This window comes from Neophocaena asiaeorientalis, unplaced genomic scaffold, assembly GCF_003031525.2.
Source record: "Neophocaena asiaeorientalis asiaeorientalis breed wild unplaced genomic scaffold, Neophocaena_asiaeorientalis_V1.1 scaffold34, whole genome shotgun sequence".
NCBI lineage: Eukaryota > Metazoa > Chordata > Mammalia > Artiodactyla > Phocoenidae > Neophocaena > Neophocaena asiaeorientalis.
Window position 1 is genome coordinate 528,181 of NW_020172464.1, and position 10,478 is coordinate 538,658.

Sequence of the window (10,478 nt, forward strand, 5' to 3'; positions counted from 1 at the left end):
TTTTTCCCCTTTTCCTCTTTTTGTGAGTATGTATGTATATGCTTCTGTGTGAGATTTTGTCTGTATAGCTTTGCTTTCGCCATTTATCCTAGGGTTCTGTCCGTCCTTTGTTTTTTTTTTTTTACTTTAAACAAAATTGTTTTTCTTAATAAATACTTTTCATTTTTTATTTTAATAATTTTATTTTATCTTACTTTATTTTATTTTATCCTCATTCTTTCTTTCTTTCTTTCTACTTTTTCTCCCTTTTATTCTGAGCCATGTGGATGAAAGGCTCTTGGTGCTCATTAACAACCTAACCTTGCACCTAAAGCAATTAGAGAAAGAAGAACAAAAAAAACCGCAAAGTTAACAGAAGGAAAGAAATCAAAAAGATTAGATCTGAAATAAATGAAGAAGAAATGAAGGAAACGGTAGCAAAGATCAATAAAACTAAAAGCTGGTTCATTGAGAAGATAAACAAAACTGATAAACCATTAGCCAGACTCATCAAGAAGCCCAGATATAAACCCACGCACATATGGTCACCTTATCTTTCATAAAGGAGGCAGGAATGTACACTGGAGAAAGGACAGCCTCTTCAATAAGTGGTGCTGGGAAAACTGGACAGGTACCTGTAAAAGTATAAGATTAGATCACTCCCTAACACCATACACAAAAATAAGCTCAAAATGGATTAAAGACTTAAAGGTAAGGCCAGAAACTATAAAACTCTTAGAGGAAAACATACACAGAACACTCTATGACATAAATCACAGCAAGAGACCCACAGCAAAAGACCCACGTCCTAGAGAAATGGAAATAAAAACAAAAATCAACAAATTGGACCTAATGAAAGTTAAAAGCTTTTGCACAGGAAAGGAAACCATAACCAAGAACAAAAAGACAACCCTCAGAATGGGAGAAAATATTTGCAAATGAAGCAACTGACAAAGGATTAATCTCCAATATTAACAAGCAGCTCATGCAGCTCAATAACAAAAAAACAAACAACCCAATCCAAAAATGGGCAGAAGACCTAAATAGACATTTCTCCAAAGAAGATATACAGATTGGCAACAAATACATGAAAGAATGCTCAACGTCATTAATCATTAGAGAAATGCTAATCAAAACTACAATGAGATATCATCTCACACCGGTGAGAGTGGCTATCATCAAAAAATCTAGAAACAATAAATGCTGGAGAGGGTGTGGAGAAAAGCGAACACTCTTGCACTGTTGCTGGCAATGTGAATTGGTACAGCTACTATGGAGAACAGTATGGAGGTTCCTTAAAAAACTAAAAATAGAACTACCATATGACCCAGCAATCCCACTACTGGGCATATACCCTGAGAAAATCATAATTCAAAAAGAGTCATGTACCAAAAGGTTCATTACAGCTCTATTTACAATAGCCAGGACATTGAAGCCTCCTAAGTGCCCATCATCGGATGCATGGATAAAGAAGATGTGGCACATATATACAATGCAATATTACTCAGCCATAAAAAGAAATGGAGTTATTTGTAGTGAGGTGGATGGACCTAGAGTCTGTCATACAGAGTGAAGTAAGTCAGAAAGAGAAAGACAAAAATAAAGCAGAAACTAACACACCATTGTAAAGCATTTATATTAAAACAACTATGTTTTTACAAATAAATAAATAAATATAAAAAAAGAAAAATTTTTTTAAAAATCTAAATGAAGTGTTTTTTTGTTTTGTTTTATTTTTTAACCTCAAACTAACTTTGAAATTCCCCAGAGGGTCCTGGAACATTTCCAAAGATTTGTTCTCTCTCCTTATAAAAAAGGAAGATTTTACACTAATTAGGCTTATTTGATATGTTAAACTACATGGGAAGCATTGTCAAATAAGAAACAATACTAGGTATTCTTTATGTTGTGTATGTATAAGTCAGTAAGTATTCCAGAAATTGTGTGATATACCTAGAAATCTGATATGTCCTCATGTAATATTATCAGTCATAACTCTGGTTATTATCTTAAAATGTTATATGTTACAGAAATAACCATTTCCCTGCAATTTCCATTATAATGAACTCTCATCAGATATTTAACCATCAGCATTTTAGTCTTTTGTCATTTACAGAGTTATTGTTTTACTCTGATGCTTTTACAAAAGCTTCCTGCAAAAGTGCTTCATCCTGAAAGAGACTGAATGAAAAGCCTTTTGAGGAGTACAGCTTTCTGATAACTTTAACATCATACAATTGAACTCGGTAAGAATTTCCAGAACTACTGGAAAAATGATACAAGCAGAACAAATATTAATTACATGGGACTAAATGGGCTGAGAAGTTTGATTATACATTTTTATGACTTCTTGTTTGAAATATTGCTGATTTTTTAAATGTTTTGTTTTTCCAGATTTAAGGAAACCTTTTTCTCTTAAGCTACCTCTGACTTACAGCACTTTGGTAAAATACATCTTTGTGAAAAAAGATGAAACATTTATCTTTTTCTTCGTACCTGATCCCTCCCAGAATTCACAGACTCTAAGTTAGTATTCTTATTTTCATGGCAATATAGTTATTTGCCTACGTTCACTAAGCATCTGTTCACTTTGTAACAGGACAGAATTGGAAACACTGGGTATACTACCAAGGCTTTAAGTGGAATATCATACTTGGGAGAGGTGTGCCTAGACTTGGATATGACCAAACAGCTTTAAGTAACCAAGGTTGACTTTATAGAGCCAATAAAGCCCCTTGGAAAACCAGTCTGGTACCTTGCTAACAGGGTCCCCAGAACCCTTACCAGGTGAGTAAGAAAGGTCAATTCCTGCCAAGAACAGGAACCTTCATATATTTGAGGGACCTCGAGAAGAGAGGAATTAAATCTATAGGTACTGCAGGCAAAGTCTGATGACAATCCCTTGTTTTGACTTCCTGGCTTTGAGGGTTTTAAAAGTCCAATCTGAGATTCCTTATGAAAAGTTCCAGCAAAGCAGATTTTTAAAAAGCCTGTATGGTCAATGATTGTTCTTGCTTCACTTATGCAAATAATCAGGCAAAGTCTGACGAGACTAGACTTATTTTGCAAACAAATTAGTATTAATTTGGCTATCTTAGGTGAGAATGAGGGTGATTTTAGAGAAAAAAATTATGCTTCAGTAACACTTTTGTGAATATTAGATCTAGTTCTGTTTGTCTTTGAGTGTGTGTTTTCGCCTATAAAGTGGACTGGATCGTAAGGTCTAGTTTCCTCCAATGTCCGGTTACAACTCTCCAAATGAATGTTTCCAATTTTCTCCCATCCTTTTGGCTTGGAATCATGGAGAACTAAATCTGCCCTTTTTCCTGAAACCCTGCAAACTGAATGTGAACGACTTGATATAAACTTCAGAGAAATTGCCACAACAGCTCATGTTTAGACATTCTTCTTTGTGCCTTTTGCTGAATGGGCCACTCAAAAAGTTTACAAGTACACCCAATGACATCATGAGAGACATTCAAACTGCAAACCAGGAAAATATGTCAGATTGCCACTGCCTGCCCTCAATCTATCTGAAGATGTTTTGAGCTTGACATCCACCTAGAAATCTTCTCAACTAGCAACATTCAGGACTCATACAATGGGTTTACAATTTTCCCAAAAAATTAACCTTTGTTTTCCTTTTGTTTCTATCAAAATTCCTCTTGTTAAATACCTGACTTCTTGCACAATATAGTCCTAACTTTGGGGACCCAGGTGCATCACTCACCTCCTGAAATGCTATATCTACATAACAACCATACCCTTGTTTACTGTGCTTTTCCAGGTAACCTCCCATAACTGACTCCCCACCCCCAACATCTTTTGTCTTTAGCAGGAGATGGTATTTAAAGCAATGCCTATGGCCATTTTGAAGAGTTACTCAGTTTTCCTAGCTCTCACCCATGTATACAGGAAGTATACATGTTACTAAACTTTTGTTTGTTTTTCCTCTTGTTAACCTTTCTTATATCAATTTATTAGACCAGCCAAAGACACTAGAAGAACAGAGGAAAATTTTTTCCTCACCAGTATAATACTAGCTTATTAAAGATGGACAAAGGAACAATTAATAGGTCAATGGAACACACTAGAGACCCCAGAAATAGGCCTAGGCAAATACAGTCACTTGATACTCTACAAAGGGAGAATAACAGAGGATTAAAGAGGATCTCTTCAATAAATGGTGCTGGAACAACCGAGTGTCCATATAGAAAAAAAACAAGTGATGACACTGAATCTAATGTATACCAGACACAGAAATCAGTTCCAATAGAAGAAAATCAGTTCCATTATAATAAAACATAAAAGAATATTATTACACTCAAGTTAAGGAAAGGTATCTTACAACACAAGCACTAACCATAGGAGAAAAGATTAATACACTGGATATTAAAATTAAGAAATTCTGTTCATTAAAAGACACAAGGAGGGAGTCTGGATCAAGATGGCAGAATAGGACATGGAGCTCACCTCCTCCCACAAATACATCAAAAATACATCTACAGGGCTTTGCTGGTTGAGAGTCCGCCTGCCGATGCAGGGGACATGGGTTCGAGTCCCGGTCTGGGAAGATTCCACATGCCGCGGAGCGGCTGGGCCCATGAGCCATGGCTGCTGAGCCTGTGCGTCCGGAGCCTGTGCTCCACAACGGGAGAGGCCACAACAGTGAGAGGCCCGCGTACTGCAAAAAAGAAAAAAAAAAACACAAAAATACATCTACATGTGGAACAATTCTCACAGAATACCTGCTGAGTGCTGGCAGAAGATCTCATAAAAGCAAAATTGTAAGAAAGATCACCATGTAACAAAGTAAGATGAAACAAACAAACAAACAAACAAAATGAATCAGGATGGAACCTGCACCTCTGGAAGGGAGCTATGAAAGGGGAAATGTTCCCTCACCTGGGAAGCCCCTTCACCAGCAGGGAGATCAGCTGGGACAGAAAGGGAGCTTCAGAGGCTCAGAGGAGAGTGCAGCAGTCAGCTTGCAGCAGGCAGAACAGAGAGAGACCAGCACAAAGGGTCCTGGCCACCTCCCTGCACTCCCCACCCCATAACTCACATCTGCTGGTGCACGCGGGGGCTGGGTGCTGAAACATGGGCTTCAGAGGACAGACCCAGGGAGAGGACTGGGGTTGGCTGCACAGAGACAGCCTGAAGGGGTTGGAGTGTGATCCAAGCCGCAACCAGGGGTGTACAAAGTAAGGGGCCCAGGTCCTCCACTGAATCCCCATTGTTAAGGTGTGCACCCAAAGGGAGGGGTGGGGCCCACTATAGTGGCCTCATTCTCAGTGAGTGTTGCTCTGCCTCTATTAGCTTTGGGAGCTAATAAGTAATACTTAGGAGAAAACCTGACCAAGGAGGTGAAAGACTTATATGCTGAGAACTATAAAACATTGATAAAGGAAACTGAAGATAATTCAAAGAAATGGAAAGATAGTCCATGCTCCTGGATTGAAAGAATACTGTTAAAATGGACATACTACCCAAAGCAATCTACACATTTAATGCGATCCCTATCAAATTACCCCTGACATTTTTCACAGAACAAGAACAAATTATCCTAAAACTTATATGGAACCACAAAGCCCCAGGATTGCCAAGTCAATTCTGAGGTAGAAGAAAAAGGCTGGATAATTCACCCTCCCAGATTTAAAACAATACCACAAAGCTACAGTAATCAAAACAGCTTGGTATTAACACAAAAACATATGGATCAATGGAACAGAATTGAGAGCCCAGAAATAAAGAACTGAGAGCCCATCCCCCTGACATAAATTAATCTTTGACAAAGGAGGCAAGAATATACAACAGAGAAGAGACAGTCTCTTCAGCAAGTGGTGTTGGGAAAGCTGGACAACCACATGTAGATCAATGAAATTAGAACACTCCCTCACATCATACACAAAAATAAACTCAAAATGGATTAAAGACTTAACTATAAGAAGTGACATCATAAAACTCCTAGAAGAGAACATAGGCAAAACACTCTTACATAAATTGTAGCAGTGTTTTCTTAGGTCAGTCTCCCAAGGCAACAGAAATAAAAGCAAAAATAAATAAATGGGACCTGATCAAACTTATAAGCAAAGGAAACCATAAACAAACCAAAAAAACAACCTACAGACTGGAAGAAAATATTTGCAAACAATGCAACCTATAAAGGCTTAATCTCCAAAATATACAAACAGCTCATACAACTCAGTAACAAAAAAATCAAACAACCCAATCAAAAATTGAGCAGAAGATCAAAATAGACATATCTCCAAAGAAGACTTACAAATGGCCAATAAGCACATGAAAAGATGCTCAACATCACTAATTATTAGAGAAATGCAAATCAAACCTACAATGCGGTACCACATCACACTGGTCAGAATGCCTGTCATTAAAAAGTCTACAAATAACAAATACTGGAGAGGGTGTGGAGAAAAGGAAACCCTCCTACACTGTTGGTGGGAATGTAAATTGGTGCAGCTACTATGGAAAACAGTACGGAGGTTCCTCAAAAAATGAAAAATAGAGTTTTCTTATGATCCAGCGATCCCACTCCTGGGCATATATCCAGAGAAAACTAATTCGAAAAGATACATGCACCCCAATGTTCATAGCAGCACTATTTACAATAGCCAAGACATGGAAGCAATGTAAATGTCCATGGACAGATGAATGGATAAAGAAGATGTGGTGTACATATATACAGTGGAATACTCAGCTATAAAAAAAGAATGAAACAATGACATTTGCAGCAACATGGATGGACTTAGAGATTATCATACTAAGTGAAGTCAGAGAGAGAAAGACAAATATCACTTATATCTGGAATCCAAAATATGACACAAATGAGCGTATCTATGAAACAGAAACAGACTCACAGACATAGAGAACAAACTTATGGCTACCAAAGGGGAAAGGGGATGGAGGAGGGATAAATTCGAAGTTCGGCATTAGCAGATGCAAACTACTCTATATAAAATAGATAAACAAGGTCCTACTGTATAGCACAGGGAACTATAATCAATATTCTATAAAAAACCATAATGGAAAAGTAGACACACACACACCTGAATCACTGCACTGTACACCAGAAATACAACACTGGAAATCAACTATACTTCAATTAAAAAACAGACAAGGAAAGTGGGCCAATGGAAGAATATATGTGCATCTTATATAAAGAAATAATATCCAGAAAATATAAAGAACTCCTACAAATCAATATGAAAGCTCATGAACAGGCATTTCACAGAAACATAAATTTTGAATAAACAGAGGGAAAGATTCTTAACTCCACTGGGAATCAGGGAACTGTAAATTAAAACCCAATGAGATACTATTTTAAACCCTCGAAATAAGCACAACTTTACAAGTCTGATAGTTCCACATGGTGGCAATGATGCAGATGAATAGGAACTTTCACCTACTGCAAGGGAAATGTAAACTTGAAGAACCACTTCAGAAAACAATTTAGTATTATCTTTTAAAATTGGAAATTTGCTCACCCTTGACCAACAATTTCACTCTTAGGTATATACTCTAGAGAAACTTTGCAGAGGCATACAGAGAGATATGTTGAAGAATCTTCATGGTAACACTGTAATAGCAGAAAAATGGAAATAACCACAATGTCTAGTGAAAAGAATTGATAAATTATACTTACAATAGAATATTACATATCAATAAAATTGAGTTTGCTACAGATACACAAACAAAAGCATCTTAGAAGCTTTGAATGAAACTGCTAGAATATTTGCAAATAAAACAATGAACTTGCAGAAAATAACACATTTTTAAAATGACAGGATCTCCTCATATCAGGAACAAGAGAAGGATGCCCACTTTTGCACTTTTACTCAGTACAGTATTGGAAATTCTAGACAGAGCAATTTGGCAAGAGAGGTAAATAAAAGGCATCCAAATGAGAGAGGAAGAGGTCAAATTATCTCTGTTCACAGACAACATGATCATATTGTAAAACACCCTAAATATTCCACACAAAAAACATTACAGTTAATAAACAAATTCACCAAAGTTTCTGAACACACAATCAACATGCAAAAATCAGTTGCATTTCTATATCCAAAAAGGAATTAAGGAAATACTTCCATTTACAATACCATCAAAAAGAATAAAATACTTAGGAATAAATTTAACCAAGGAGGTGGAAGATTTATACAATGAAAACGACAAAACACTGCTGAAACAAATGAAAGAAGGTATAAACAAAAATACTGCCCATATTCATGGATTGGAAGCACTTAATATTGTTAAAATGACAGTTCTACCCAAAAGTGATCTAAAGATTCAGTGCAATCTCAGTGAATATCCTAATGGTGTTTTCAGTAGAAATAGAGAAGGCTATCCTAAAATTCACATGGAATTTCATGGGACCCAGAAAAACCAAAACGATCTTGAAAAAGAAGAAAACATTGGAGGATTCACACTTCCTGACTTCAAAACTTACTACACAAAGCGACAGTAATCAAACCAGTGTGGTACTGGCCTAAGGGCAGATGTATAAACAAACAGACTAGAATAGAAAGCCTAGAAATAAACCCTCACATATATCATCAATTGATTTTGTTTTGTTTTGTTTTGTTTTTACAAAGGTACCAAGACCATTTGATGGGGAAGAGTCTTTCAACAAATAAGAATGGGGAAACGTAATATCCACTTGCAAAAGTATGAAACTGGACCCTTACCTTACACCATATACAAAAATTAACTCAAAATGGACCAAAGACCTAAATTTAAGATCTAAAATAGTAAAACCCATGAAAAAAGATAGGAGAAAATCTTCATGGCGTTGGATTTGTCAATTATTTCTAGGACATGACAGCCAACAAAAGAAAAAATAGGTAAGTTAGATTTGATCAAAATTTAAATCTTTTATACATCAAAAAACACTATCAAGAGAGTGAAACAACTGACAGAACAGGACAATATATTTGCAGATCTTATATCTGATAAGAGATTAATATCCAGAAAGCAAAGAACTCCTGTATTTCAACATAAAGAATAACAACAAGATAAACAATTCAAAAATGGGCAAAGGACTTGAAGAGACATTATTCAAAGAGATATACAAACGGTCAGTAATAAATAAGCACATGAAAAGATACTCAACATCACTAATCATTAGGGAATTGCAGATGACATGATACTATACACAGAAAATCCTAAAGATGCTACCAGAAATCTACTAGAGCTCATTAATGAATTCAGTAAAGTTGCAGGATACAAAATTAATACACAGAAATCTCTTGCATTGCTACACACTAACAACTAAATATCAGAAACAGAAATTAAGGAAATAATCCCATTTACCATCGTATCAAAAAGAATAAAATACCCTAGGAATAAAGCTACCTAAGGAAGCAAAAGACCTGACTCTGAAAACTATTAAGATGCTGATGAAAGAAACTGAAGATCACACAAACATATACCATGTTCTTGAATTGAAAGAAACATTATTGCTTAAAATGACTATATTACCCAAGGCAATCTACAGATTCAATACAATCCCTATCAAATTACCAATGGCATTTTTCACAGAACTAGAACAAAAAATTTTTTAATTTGCGTGGAAACACAAAAGACCCTGAATAGCCAAAGCAATCTTGAGAAAGAAAAATGGAGCTGGAGGAATCAGGCTCCCTGGCTTCAGATTATACTACAAAGCTACAGTAATCAAAACACTATGGTACTGGCACAAAAACAAACACATAGATCAATGGAACAGGATTGAAAGCCCAGAAATAAACCCATGCACCTATGGTCAATTAATCTACGACAAAGGAGGCAAGAATATACAATGGAAAAAGACAGTCTATTCAATAAATAGTGCTGGGAAAACCGGACAGCTACATGTAAAATAATGAAGTTAGAACATTCTCTAACACCATACACAAAAATAAACTCAAAATGGATTAAAGACCTAAATGTAAGACCAGATACTGTAAAACTCTTAGAGGAAAACACAGGCAGATCACTCTTTGACATAATTGGCAGCAATATCTTTTTGGATCCACCTCCTAGAGTAATGAAAATTACGAGGAAAAAACAAAAATCCAAATGGCACCTAATGAAACTTAAAAGCTTTTGCACAGTAAAGGAAACCATAAACAAAATGAAAAGACAACCCACAGAATGGGAGAAAATATTTGCAAATGATGCCAGCATCAAGAGATAAATCTCCAAAATATACAAACAGCTCATGCAGTTCAATATCAAAAAAAATAACCCAATCAAAAAATGGGCAGAAAATCTAAATAAACATTTCTCCAAAGAAGATATACAGATGGCCAAAAAGCACATGAAAAGATGCTCAACATTGCTAATTATTAGAGAAATTCAAACCAAAACTACCATGAGGTATCACCTCACACCAGTCAATATGGCCACCATCAAAAAGTCTACAAACAATAAATGCTGGAGAGGTTGTGGAGAAAAGGGAAACGTCCTACACTGTTGATGGAATTGTAAATTGGTACAGC